Source organism: Pongo abelii, chromosome 18, assembly GCF_028885655.2.
Source record: "Pongo abelii isolate AG06213 chromosome 18, NHGRI_mPonAbe1-v2.0_pri, whole genome shotgun sequence".
NCBI lineage: Eukaryota > Metazoa > Chordata > Mammalia > Primates > Hominidae > Pongo > Pongo abelii.
Window position 1 is genome coordinate 47,586,012 of NC_072003.2, and position 14,050 is coordinate 47,600,061.

The window sequence follows — 14,050 nt, forward strand, 5'->3', positions numbered from 1 at the left end:
TCTGTTGCCCAGGCTGGGTGCAGTGGCACCATCTCGGCTCACTGCAACCTACGCTTCCTGGGTTAAGTGATTCTCCTGCCTCAGCCTCCAAGTAGCTGGAATTACAGGGGGATGACACCATGCCCAGCTAATTTTTTTATTTTTAGTAGAGACAAGGACAGGGCTTCACCATGTTGGCCAGGCTAGTCTTGAACTCCTGACCTCAAATGATCCACCAGCCTCGGCCTCCCCAAAGTGCTGGGATTACAGGTGTGAGCCACCATGCTGAGCCTCCTGAAGATTTAAGGAAAAAAAAATCCTTCTAGAAATACTGGTCAGAAAGTATTTGAGATGGTCAGGGAAAAGAATAAGACTTAAAAAATAAAAGAAGGGCCAGGCGTGGCGGCTCACGCCTGTAATCCCAACAATTTGGGAGGCCGAGGCGGCAGGATTGCTAAAGCCTTTGAGTTTGAGACCAGCCTGGACAACATAGTGAGATCTCGTCTCTAATAAAAATAAAAATAGTAATAAAATAAAATAAGAAGTACCGGGACACATGGCTATTCAGCTGGTAACTTTGTCATGGATAAGCAAGTAATACTCCTTAATCACACAAAAAAACATAATGTTGAGTGAAAGAAGCCAAACAGAAATGAAAGAGTACAGGCCGGGCGCAGTGGCTCACGCCTGTAATCCTAGCACCTTGGGAGGCCGAGGCAGGCGGATCACCTGAGGTCGGGAGTTCGAGACCAGCTTGACCAACATGGAGAAACCCCATCTCTACTAAAAACAAAAAATTAGCCGAGCGTGGTGGTGCATGCCTGTAATCCCAGCTACTCGGGAGGCTGAGGCAGGAGAATCGCTTGAACCCGGGAGGTGGAAGTTGCCGTGAGCCAAGATTGTGCCATTGCACTCCAGCCTGGGCAACAAGAGTGAAACTTTGTCTCAAAACAACAACAACAACAACAAAAGAATGAAAGAGTACAAACTGTACCGTTCCATTCATATAAGGCACAAAATTAGGCAAAATAAATCTATGGTGTAAAAAGTCAAGAGGTGGTTTCCTGTGAAGGGGTTGGCTCCTTGTTTCTTCGATCTGGGAGGTGGTTACAATAGCGTTCCCTTTGTGAAAATATCAAGCTGTACACATGATTTGAGCACTTTTTCCATATGTATTTAGGCTAAATGTCAGCAAAATAGTTTACATTTAGAAAATAAAAGTCCTAATATTGCTCTATTCTCCTAGAATCTCCTTGAACAACAGCCAGATGCTAGTATCAGCTAACACTTCACAGCATCTCTCCTCTCTTTCCCTCTGCACAGTTCTTCAACCGTCTCTCTCTACTACCCATTTGCTCCAGCAACACTTCTCAGGTCCTAGAGCAGTCCAAATTCATCCCTACTTCATGGGGCCTTTATCTGGCTGCACCTTCCATCTAAGACGTACTCCTTCCCCCTTCAAAGGGCTCGCTCCTTATCCTTGGACACCAGGTCTCCCTTCCACCCCACTGGTCTCTCTTCAGCACTTTGACTCCTTTACAGTACACTTCACAATTTGTAATTCTGTTTCTTTCTTTCCTCACTAGAAGGTAAGTGGTAATATTTAGAGAAGTAACTTTCTCAACAACTAATCTTTTTACAATAAACACTTGGTGTGTTAGGCAATGTGCTTTTAGATGCGACGTAGGCAGTGTCCCTGCTCTCATGGAACTTAAAGTCACAAACACAACTAATAAGTGATAGAGCCAAGAGACACATCCAGATCTGACTCTTAAGGGCTTGTCCTCTTAGCCACTTAATTATACTGACACTCTAGCATTGGGACACGGGGGCTGGCGGGGGGCGGGGGGACGGCAGGGAACAGCAATATACTTAATAACTGTTCATGTACTAATAGAACTAAGGCTTAGAGAGGTTCAGTAATCTACCCAAAGTAGCACAAATAGACATTTCAGAGGCTAAACACAATCATGACCAAAGGCACAGAGATGCTAAAGCAGTGTTCAAGGAACAAAAGAACCCAGTCGGCCTAGGTAGGGCAAAGGGGAAACATAGGCAATAAGGCTAGAGAAGTTTGTAAGAAACACTATGCCTTGGTAAAAACAAAACGAAAAGGCTAGAAGAGTTTAACAAGGACAGTGTGGAGTCAGTCACTCAATAACTTTTTACTGAGCACCACCTACGTTCCAGAAAGAGTCCTAAACTCTTGAGACACAAAGATGACCAAGTCGTCATAGAGATTACAGTCTATTTGGGGAGGCATACAACTAAAGAAAAATTATAATTCAGGAGGATATGTTACAGTGGGGCCGAGCAGAGTGCTATGGGAACACAGAGATGACATCCAATTCAATGTGCGGAGTTCACAAAGAGCTTCTCAGCTAGTGATGTCCAGGCTGAGATAATAGAGCTTAATAGGATGAGAGGAGCTTGCAAGTAAAGTCTAAAATGGCAGGGGAGTAACAAGAGAGGCCAGCTCAGGAGAGGCTATGTACTTACGAACCATATCAAGAACTTAGGACTTCACACTGAAAGCCTTTTAAGTCAGGTTCACCTATTAGAAAGCTCACTTCAACTGCAGTAGGAAAACTGACTGTAAGGCTGGAGACCAAAAGGAGACCTCTTAAAGGTAGAAGGAATGAATGTAAATGTGAAAAAGAAAGGCAATGCCAGCTTTGAGATAGAGAACAGAAAAAATATCTGCAAAAGACGTATCTAAAAAAGAAATGTTATCCAAAATATGCAAACCTGGCCGAACACGGTGGCTCACGCCTGTAATCCCAGCACTTTGGGAGGCTGAGGCAGGCAGATCACTTGAGGCCTGGAGTTCACCAGGCTGGCCAACATGGCGAAACTCCGTCTCTACTAAAAATACAAAAATTAGCCGGGCACGGTGGCTCATTTCTCTAATCTCAGCTACTCAGGAGATACTCAGGAGGCTGAGCACGAGAACAACTGCTTGAGCCTGGGAGGCGGAGGTTGCAGTTAGCTGAGATGGTGCCACCGCACTCCAGTCTGGACAAGAGTAAGACTCTGTCTCCAAAACAAACAAACAAACAAACAAAAAATAATAAAAACTCACCAATAACAAAACAACCCAACCTAAAAAAAAGAGTCAAAAAGACCTTAACTAACTCCCCCCCAAAGAGATATACAGATAACAACTAGCATATGAAATGATGCTCCACATCACATGTCATCACCGAAATGCAAATTTAAAACAGTAAGATACCACTACAGGCCAGGCGCAGTGGCTCACACCTGTAATCCCCCCACTTTGGGAGGCCGAGGTGGGCAAATCACTTGAGGTCAGGAGCTCGAGACTGACCTGACCAGCATGCAAAACCCCGTCTCTACTAAAAGTAAAAAAAAAATTAGCCGGGCGTGGTGGTGTACACCTCTAATTCCAGCTACTCGGGAGGCTGAGGCAGGAGAAATCACTTGAACCTGGGATGTGGAGGTTGCAATGAGCCGAGATCACGCCATTGTTGCACTCCAGCCTGGGCGACAGAGTGAGACTCCGTCTCAAAAAAAAAAAAAAAAAGAACGGCTAAAATCCAGAACAGTGGTAACTCCAAATCCGGCCGAGGATACAGAGCAACAGGAACCCTCATTCATTGCTTGTAGGAATGCAAAATGGTACAACCAATCTGGAAGACAGTTTGGCAATTTCTTACAAAACTAAAGATACTCTTCACTTTGGGAGGCTAAGACAGGCAGATCACTTGAGATCAGGAGATCAAGACCAGCCTGGCCGACATGTTGAAACCCTGCCTCTACTAAAAATCCAAAAATTAGCTGGGCATGATGGCAGGCGCCTGTAATCCCAGCTACTCAGGAGGCTGAGGCACGAGAATCACTTGAACCCAGGAGGTGGAAGTTGCAGTGAGCTGAGATTGTGCCACTGTACTCCATCCCAGGGGACAGAGTGAGACTCCGTCTCAAAAAAACAGCAGCAAAACAACTAAACATACTCTTACTACCTGATCCAGCAATCACATTCCTTGGCATTTACCCAAAGGAGTTACAAACTCATGGCCACACAAAAACCTGCAAATGGACGTTTATAGCAGCTTTATTCAGAATTGCCAAGACTTGGAATCCAACCAAGACATCCTTCAGTAGGTGAATGGATAAACCAATTGTGGTACATCTAGACAACAGTATATTATGCAGCCCTAAAGAAATGAGTTACCAAGCCATAAAGACGTGGAGGAAACCTAAATGCATATTACTAAGTGAAAGAAGCCAATGTGAAAAGGCTACATATTTTAAAAGCCCAGCTACACATATGACATTCTGGAAAAGGCAAAACTATGGAGACAATAAAACAAAGATGATTAAGTTGGTTGGGGGTGTGGGGACAAATAGGTGGAGAACAGAGGATTTCTAGGGTGGTGAAAGCATTCATGTATGTCATTATGTATTTGTCTAAACCCATAAAATGTACGCCACTATAATCTTTGGGTAACAATGGTGTGTCAATGTAGGTTCCTCAATTGTAACAAACGTACCACTTTGGCCGGGAATGTTGATAATGAAGGAGGTTACACGTGTGGGGGCAGGGGCTACATGCGAAATCTCGTCTCTTCTACTCAATTTGCTATGAATCTAATGCTGCTCTAAAAAATAAAGTCAAATAAAAAAATCTGCACAAGGGGATATACGGGTCTACATCTCAGCAGGCAAAAAGATTGGAGGCCAGGCACAGCAGCTCACACCTGTAATCCCAGCACTTTGGGAGGCCGAGGTGAGCGGATTACTTGAGCCCAGGAGTTTGTCACCAGCCTAGGCAAGATGGCGAGACCTGACCTGGTCTCTACAAAATAACTTTTTAAAAAATTAGCCCAGTGTGGTGGCACATGCTCCTAGTCCCAGCCACTTATGAGGCTAAGGCGGGGGGATCCTTTGAGCCCAGGAGTTGAAGGCCACAATAAGCTATGACATCACCACTGCACTCCAGCCTGGGCAACAGAGCAACTCTATCTCAAAAAAAATAAAAATAAAAATAAAGCTCTGAATGTCATTAGAATATGCACAGTAGTAGGTGAGTAAACAAATACTTACTGAGCACTAGGTACTGAGGATATATATTAAAAACACAATTCTTGCCCTTATGCAGCAAATATTCTAGTAATTATAGCCATGGGAACTAAATCATTTAAAGTGCATTAGAAATCCTGCTATTTTGAAGAATACTATTAAGGATACTTATTGTAAAAAGGAAAATTTCCCTTTTTTGGGGGGGGATGGAAGGTTCTGGGGATTTCATATAGATTTTGTTGAAAGAGAGGGCTGTACCAAAAATATCTAGATTTTAACATTCCACAAGGCGAATATGGAAATTCCACAAAATTCTGTAATAAATCTCTTTAAACAAAGAACCTCCAACCTTTAAAAATTTTGTAAATGAACTGCTTAAAAATACAATTTAAGCAGTCATCTAAAACTTTGCAAATTACTAAACTTTGTTACCCTAGTTAAACTTTGTTACCTGTTTTCAAAACACCATACTCACTGAAAATCCTATTTGTTATGCTATGTCATTACTGACATAGCTAGATAATTCCTTCATAACTCCAAATTAACCTAATTATGCTTTTTAATTACAGATATTAAGAAAGAATATTTTTCTACAGCAATTTCGTAAGAACTTCCCGAAGCTTAGAAGGAATAGATTAATATTTAACAGATGTAAAATGCATTAAAATTGTTTCTGAATTTGTACTTTGTGGAATACTTATCCTGAAAAGTTATCAGTTTCACATCTATTATATGTATTTGTTTAAAATATTAAATGTTAGTAAATTATGTTGGAAAGATGCCAATAACGAAAAAAAAACTGGCATAAACTTTGGGGAACAAATTCTGGACATAATTGCAACTAACCATCCAAGATTACAGAAATCTGTATCTTTATTTAAATTTTCAGAATGAAACACTACACAACCAATTTGTGTAATCTACTTTGAGTCTCAAGATCTACCAGTCTAAAGTCCTCCTAACAACTAATTAAAATCCTCTCCACCATAATTTGAGCCAACAACTCCCAGATAAAATTACCAGACCATTACATTTGCCACCACACTACATTCTGCTCTTCAGTAACTTCTAAAAGTGATGGTAACACCATAGATACCATCATAGATACACACTCAAGTATTCACTGTCCCACTTTTCCAAGTTGGTTAACTCAAGTCCTTGAAAGTGAACTGATCAATAAATCTAAACTAGCTAAAAGGAGACCTCATTTTAATCAATTTGATTTTTTTTAATCACAAAGATATAGCCATTCAAATCCCCGGCCATAGCAATTTCCAAAATGCCACCATCTCAGAAAGTCTGTTAATTTATCATACAGATCTCCTTGTCCTTTTTAACAACAAAACGCATTGAAAGAAAAAAACCAGCACTAAAGATCTGTGACCTGATTTCACAGATTCTGGTCTATGCACTTTCATCATACCAACACATCATGCCAAGAAAACCTCCTAAGTTTAGCTATTAAACAACAGTCTTAACAGTAAGCATTTGTCGAGAACTTAGTATGGGCCTGCCACTGCTTTCAGTCCACCTATTGTCATCTCATCAATTCTCAACAGGGCTTGAAGTAGATACTGTCGTTACACCCATTTTGCAGATAAGGAAAGCGAAGCACAGAGAAGTATCTGCCCAAGGTCACAAACCGGTGGAACAGGATTTGACCCAAAGCAGACAGTCGGACTTCACAGCCCGTGCTCTCAACATCCAACTGCTGAAGAGTTAACAATTTACCCTTGACAGCCGCTATAAGCAAAGGTGGGGACAGTCAGAACACCGTCCTATATCCAGTATCCATGGTCTCTCTGCTTGTTCATGGCCTCTATGACTTCGGCAAAAGAGCTACACACAATCTGATTTTCCGAACACCCAAGCTGGACTTTTCTGAATGTCCGAGCAAACAAATTATGTATCTTTCCAGGAACCGGCAGACAACGAAAAAGAACCTACGCATCGGAGTGGCCCTGGTTATTCACTTTCTTAAGTTATAAATTTGGGAGAGTTAAGAAAGGACCCCAAACTACCCGGCAAATGAACCCTAGGAAATGCCAGGTTTATAATAAGCGAGAGCTCCCCCGGCACGCCGTTCACGCGCTCTCTTCTCTAACGACATAAACAAGGGAGGAGGCTGCATTCTTCCCACTGCACAATGAAGCCTCCGGCCGAAGCGGCAGGAAGAGGGCAGCCCCGTCCGGGACGGCTCCAGCCGGGGTTCGGGGGCAGAGAGTGGAGGCAGAGGCCCGCCGAGCGGCGCGGTGCGGCCCGGGCCTCCGGGCGCAGCGGGGAGAGGAGGGAGGGCAGGGCCCCGGCAGTTGCCCGCACTCAGCTGACCTCCGCCATGTTGGCCGCACACCCCGGGACCCTCCACAACAAAGGCCGGCACGAGGGCGCGGGGCGCGCCGGACGCCACCCCCGGCCGGGCCCGCCTCCCGGGCGCGCGGGGGCTGGGCCGCCGCCGAGGCCCTTCCCCCGCCCTCGGCCCGGCCGCGCGGGGCCGACCCCCGCCGCCACCCCGCCGGGCCCGGGGCTCCGGGGGCGGGGGCGAGCCGGCTTGCGAAGGCTGAGGGCAGGGGAGGGGCGGGGGGCGGCGCTCGACCGGGCGGCCCGGCTCCGGCCGAGACAAAGGCGCCGCCGCGCCGACGACTGCCCGCGCCCCGGCCGGGCCGCCCTTCCCGCCCTCCGCCATTACCGGGCCTGGGCGCCCGCCTGTCGGAGAGCCCCTCGCCGCCGGCTCCTCCCTCAGGCCGGGCCCCACTTACCTGTGGGCGGAGAGCGCGCCTCGGACCCCGGTCCTGGCACCAACGCGCTCCGTCGCCAACCCCCGCCGCCGCGGGCAGCGCCACCGCCTCTTCCCGGCGCCGAGACCGACGGGACACCCTGGGCCGCCGCCGCCTCTCGAGAGCGCGCCCCGCAACGGCCGCCCCGGCTCCCCCCTGGCCGCCGCCGCCGCCGCCGTTTCGCGCGTCCTCGAGCCCGCCGCGCGCCCCCGCTAAATACCACACACTGCGGCGGCGGCCATGAGGAGGCGCGGCCCCGCGCGCCGGGAGCCGGGGGGGGCGGGGCTTTCGCGGGCGCGCAGGCGCACAGGCGTTGGCGCGGCCGGCGGCGGCCTCCGCGGGCGTAGCTGTGTGGGTCTCTAAGGGCGGCAGTAGGTGCGGGGGCTACTCGGCTACCGTTGCTGCGCCCGTGCACTGCGCGTTCAACAGATCCTGGCACGTGGCGCTCTGGCCCGCGAGAAGCTAGCGCTTGCCCGCCGGGTCAGGGCGGCTCCTCCCGCGACGCTTTGTTCCGGGGCCGCGTGACCCCCCGGCTCCGGCCGGAGGGGTCGCCCAGCGGGATGCGAGCCCCAGGCTGGCAGCCACCGCGGCCTTGTGCCTTCCCCCTTGATTTGTCTGCTGATTTAGCCCAGCGCCTCCACGGATCCTTCCCAACTCCACTCAGTCCCAAAGAAAAAGCGGCTGCCCTGTCCGCCGACCGGGACCCCACCCCTAAGGAGAGTCCCAGCCTCTCCCGAGTTTGAGCCGATCCTCAGCAACAGCGGGACGAGCTTCAAAAGCTTGTTTCAGCTGAAAAGTGGCTAATGGGGAAGCACGCCTTTTCCTGTGTCCATGCTCATCTAGAAAGTCCCTAATTAGGGACTATGCATTCCACTTCTTGAAATAATAAATAAAAGGAAAACATCACTTCCAATTCTTTGATGGGTGCTATGAGCAGAAAGAAGCAAGCATCTGAGACATTTACAAGCCCTGACTGGAATTCCATGTAAGATCTATTAAAATGGTGTTGCGGCCGGACGCAGTGGCTCACGCCTGTAATCCCAGCACTTAGGGAAGCCGAGGCCGAAGGATTATCTGAGGTCAGGAGTTCGAGACCGGCCTGGCCAACATGGTGAAACCCTATCTCTACTAAAAATACAAAAATTAGCCGGGCGTGGTGGTGCACGCCTGTAGTCCCAGCTACTCGGGAGGCTGAGGCAGGAGAATGGCTTGAACCCGGGAGGCAGAGGTTGTAGTGAGCCAAGATCGCGCCACTGCACTCCAGCCTGGCGACAGAGCGAGACTCCGTCTCAAAAAAAAAAAAAAAAAAAAAAAATGGTGTTCTGTATGAAAACCAAAAAACAGTTACTCTTTATATGGGATTTTAGAAACCAGGGACTCGTCTCCTCATCACCTCCAAGCTCCCCACCATCAGCAAATCTCTTTCGGTAGGAAGTTTTTAAGCAAGTGATCCACTGAGAACATAAGTTTCAGCAGAAAAAATTATCTTAGGTACTAACACAAGCTGTTAATTTCCGGCTTCCCTCAGCAAATTTGTAGTCTGCAACTCTGTTGATACTTCTGATCTCTTCTCAGCCTAATAATACTTTGCTTATTGTGGCTGCTCTTTTCCTCTGGGACCATTAGCAAATCCAAACAATGTTTCTTGAAGTTGGGAAAGTAAAGAAACGCTCTTAGCCGCAAGCGTTATATATTACTAATATGCTGGTCCCCAAAGCCCAAAAGTCAAAGAACTTGGGTGAGTTATATAGGTCCATATAGTTTTTGATCGCGCTATCATTCATTTTTGCAACGACCAGTATTTTCAGAGGGAGCCTAAGACGTTCTGTATACACTGTGCCGGTCATGGAGCTTACCAAAATGAGGGAGACATTTATGTACTTGTTCGTTTATTCAGGCAGACAAAATGCTAGGTTCTGGAAATACGGAGCTGCTAGCTCTGAACTCAAAACATATACAGTACAACCCAGTGGTGGACTCAAACAATCTCATAAGTAAATGTGCCACCACAGTGTGAAAAAAATTGCAAAAGAAAAAAAGGTGTCTGGTACTAAGAAGGTGCATATTAGGACAGGTATATAATAGAATAAGTGACTGAGTAAGGACGTGAAGGATTAGGGATTAGAAGGAATGAACTGGTTCAGGCCAGGCATGGTAGTTCATGCCAATAATCCCAACACTTTGGGAGGCCAATGAGTCGCTGGACACCAAGAGTTTGAGAACAACCTGGGCAACACAGCAAGACCCAATTTCTGCAAAAAATAAAAATATTAGGGAGCTGGGCATGGTGGCTCACGCCTGTAATCCCAGCATTTTGGGAGGCCAAGGTGGGCAAATCACCTGAGGTCAGGAGTTCGAGACCAGCCTGACCAACATGGTGAATCCCCATTTCTACTAAAAATACAAAAAATTAGCTGGGTGTGGTGGCAGGCGCCCTATAATCCCAGCTACTTGGAAGGCCGAGGCAGGAGAATCACTTGAACCCAGGAGGCAGAGGTTGCAGTGAGCTGAGATGGCACCATTGCACTCCAGCCTGGGCAACAAGAGCAAAACTCCATCTCAAAAAAAAGAAAAAAAAAAAAAATATATATATATATATATATGCCAGGCACGGTGGTACACACCTGTAGTCCCAGCACTCAGGAGGCTTAAGTGGGAGGGTCACTTGAACCTAGGAGTTGGAGGCTGTTATGAACTGTGATTACATCACGGTACTCAGCCTGGGCCACAGAGCCAGATTCTATCTCTAAAAAAGAAAGAAAGGAAAATAACTTTCCTTTTGAGGGGGTAGTAGAAAGTGGAGTACCTGAATAAGGCGAAAAGCATTTCAGAAGAAAACTTGGTGTGGTAAGAAGCCTACTCAATTCTATAAACAAAAAAAATCACCCTCTTGCAGAGTTTTTTCTTGGGGAGAAGGGTTGGGGAAGGGATTGAGAGGGCTAAGGCACTGGGATGTGGTGTAGACCATGGTGCTGAAGAAGCCAGTGGGGTTTGGAGTGCTGGGCTTTTCTATAGATAAACTGTCAAGGAAGCAGAGTCACCTCCCTGAGGGCCAAGTTACAGAATGGAGCATCTGTATCTGGCTGGTGAAGCCAAGAAACGATTTGTTGAAGCAATAAAGTTTGAACTGGGTCCTGGCTAAGGAGTGGGAGTTTTCCAGATGAAGGTGGAAAGGTTTTCCAAGCAGAAGGGATAGTCACTAAAGAGAATGGTGTGTCCAAGACTGAATGGACATGGGAGGGAGGAAAGACTGGCCACAGCTGGAAGCAGGATCCTGCAACTCAGGAAGGAGGTCACAGGTCACTGCCCTTTGGGGGCTGGCTATGTGCTCCATGCAGGCAGGTTTTGTGGAGTCATATGGAGCACAGAGTGCCTAATGTAAGTAAATGCCTTAAGAAAAAACAAGGTCATTTTATTTTTATCTTAGAGATAGGATTTTGCTCTGTTGCCCAAGCTGGAGTGCCGTGACACAATCAAAGCTCACTACAAGGCTGGGAGCAGTGGCTCACACCTGCAATCCCAGCACTTTGGGAGGCCAAGGTGGGCAGATTACTTGAGGTCAGGAGTTCAGGACCAGCCTGGCCAACATGGCCAAACCCCGTGTCTTCTAAAATACAAAAATTACCCGGGCATGTTGGTGCATGCCTATAATCCCAGCTACTCAGGTGGCTGAGGCACGAGAATCGCTTGAACCCAGGAGGCAGAGGTTGCAGTGAGCCGATACTGTGCCACTGCACTCCAGCCTGGGCGACAGAGCAGACTGTCTCAAAAAAAATTTTTTTTGAAAGCTTACTGCATGCAGCCTTGAACTCCTGGACTGAAGCGATTCTCCCACCTCAGCCTTCCAAGTAGCTGGGACTGCGGGCATGTGCCATGACACCAGGATAACTTTCAACTTTTTGTAGAGATGGGGGGGTCTTGCTATATTGTCCAGGCTGGTCTCAAACTCCTGGCTTCAAGTGATCCTCCTGCCTTGGCCTCCCAAAGTCAAAGTGACGGGATTATAGGCGTGAGCCAACGTGCCTGGTCCCCAGGGTTCATTTTAGAGCTAGCATTTTGAGCTCTTGTCAATTTCAATTAAGGCATAACCAGACTTTACAAGATGGAATTGTGTGACATACTTTTAAGCAACAAGATAGACTCTGATCTGAACAAACTGCCAGGCAAAATTTAGAAATTTAGGCAGGTGTGGTGGTGCATGCCTGTTGTCCTAGCCATCCTGAAGGCTGCGGCAAGAGGATCACTTGAGCCCAGGAGTTTGAGGCTGCAGTGAGCTATGATCACGCCACTACACTCCAGCCTAGGCAACAGAATGAGAACTTATCTCTTAAATAAATAGGCTGAGTGTGGTGGCTCATGCCTGTAATCCCAGCACTTTGGGAGGCCAAGGCAGGCAGATCACTGGAGGCCAGGAGTTCGAGACCAGCCTGACCATCATGGGGAAACCCCATCTCTACTAAAAATACAAAAATTAGCTGGGCGTGGTGGCGCACACTTGTAATCCTTCGGAGACTACTTGGGAGACTGAGGCAAGAGAATCACCTGAACCCAAGAGGCAGAGGTTGCAGAGAGCCAAGATCAAGCCACTGCACTCCAGCCTGGGCAACAGAGCGAGACTCTGTCTCAAAATAAATAAATAAATAGGCATGAAGCAAACACGTGACACATACAAAAGTGTAGATAAACTTAACATTTAGTGGCATCTCCTCTTACCGGTTAGGTTCTAAACCTTACCCAAAGAATGAAAAAATAGGCTGGGTGCGGTGGCTCACGCCTATAATCCCAGCAGTTTGGGAGGCCAAGGTGGCAGATCACCTGAGGTCAGGAGTTCAAGACTAGCCTGACCAACACAGTGAAACGCTGTCTCTTCTAAAAATACAAAAATTAGCCGGGCATGCTGGCAGGCACCTGTAATCCCAGCTACTCAGAAAGCTGAGGCAGGAGAATCACTTGAACTCAGGAGGCGGGGGTTGCAGTGAGCCGAGATGGTGCCATTGCACTCCAGTCTGGGTGACGAGTGAAACTCTGTCTCAAAAAAAGAAAAAAAAATCACCTTTGAAAATATTTTCAATTGCCCATAAATTACAGTATACATAATTTTGTTTATAAAATCCCATACTGGGCTGGGTACGGTGGCTCACACCTGTAATCCCAGCACTTTGGGAGGCCAAGAGGGTGGATCACCTGAGGTCAGGAGTTCGAGAGTAGCCTGGCCAACATGGTGAAACCCTGTCTCTACTAAAAATGCAAAAATTAGCTGAGCGTGGTGGCACGCGCCTGTAATCCCAGCTATCTCAGAGGCTGAGGCAGGAGAATCGCTTGAACCCGGGAGGCAGAGGTTGCAGTGAGGCAGAGATCAGGCCATTGCACTCCAGCCTGGGCAACAGAGCGAGTCTCTGTCTCAAAAAAATAAAAATAAAAATAGAAAAATCCCATACTGGGCACGTATGTACAAATTCGCAGTGTATGATAAAGTTTATATGTGCAAAACACTAGTTTACAGTATTCCTAATTACATGATTTAAACTGCAATTTTACTTTCACATTTTTGGGGAGAAGTTATAGCTCCTCAATACACGGGAAGGTCAATAGAGTTCGGTTCACTTCAGTTTAGAGGTAAATTTTCCATTTTTACAGACTATGTGCTGGGCATAGCCATGTGGCCTTGACCTGGTTGTGAAGAGCAGAGTTCTGTCCTGGCCGAGGAGCAGCTCTGGGGTGAGATGTGTTTCTCGCCCCCAGAACCCCTGGGCCGCTCTGCAAGCAGTAAAATGGATACGGACTAAGAGAGAACTTGCCAACGTGGCGATTAAAGTTCTAAACACCCGGCTTTGCCAAAGTCAGATTTTGTCCTCCTTATCCCCCATCCCTTCCTCTACCCAACAGCATTTGTCCATCTGAAAATAACAGTCTGTCTCTGGCCCACTGTTGACAGTCGAGGACTTACCTTATAAACTAGTGGATTCTCTTAAACTGCAGGGGTGCCCAGGACACCGTGTCCCCTGAGGATGCCACACGCCAGTCGTGAAGTGCTGGATCATTGACGTCAGGCACCCAGAAGCAACTTCTGCCTCTGAAATTCTCAAACTTGCTTTTCTTGGCTTAGTTTGTGCCTGCTCTCCTCTAGAAGAGTCCAAATTACTTCTTACTTTCCCCACTTCCCTTTTATACAAAACAAATCTAATCGGGTTAATTCTATCTCTGAGAATTCCTACCTAGATTTGGGCGGGGCTCAATCTGATTTGGTTAATTCT

The 14,050-nt window shown here is 47.3% G+C and overlaps 1 protein-coding gene across 5 annotated transcripts in view; it reads right to left on the minus strand.

The window, feature by feature from the left end:
• Window positions 1-14,050, minus strand: part of SIAH1 (siah E3 ubiquitin protein ligase 1) — an 89,720-nt gene that overhangs the window by 16,890 nt on the left and 58,780 nt on the right. The window contains exon 1 of one of the 5 annotated variants that reach the window (XM_024233200.3): window positions 7,779-8,055. The exons of 3 other annotated variants lie outside the window; for them this stretch is intronic. The gene's annotated coding sequence lies outside the window, so the exon portion shown is untranslated. Of the gene's footprint in view, window positions 1-7,350; window positions 7,446-7,778; window positions 8,056-14,050 lie in introns of those variants that run through there. One more of the 5 variants, XM_024233201.3, reaches the window with a different exon arrangement.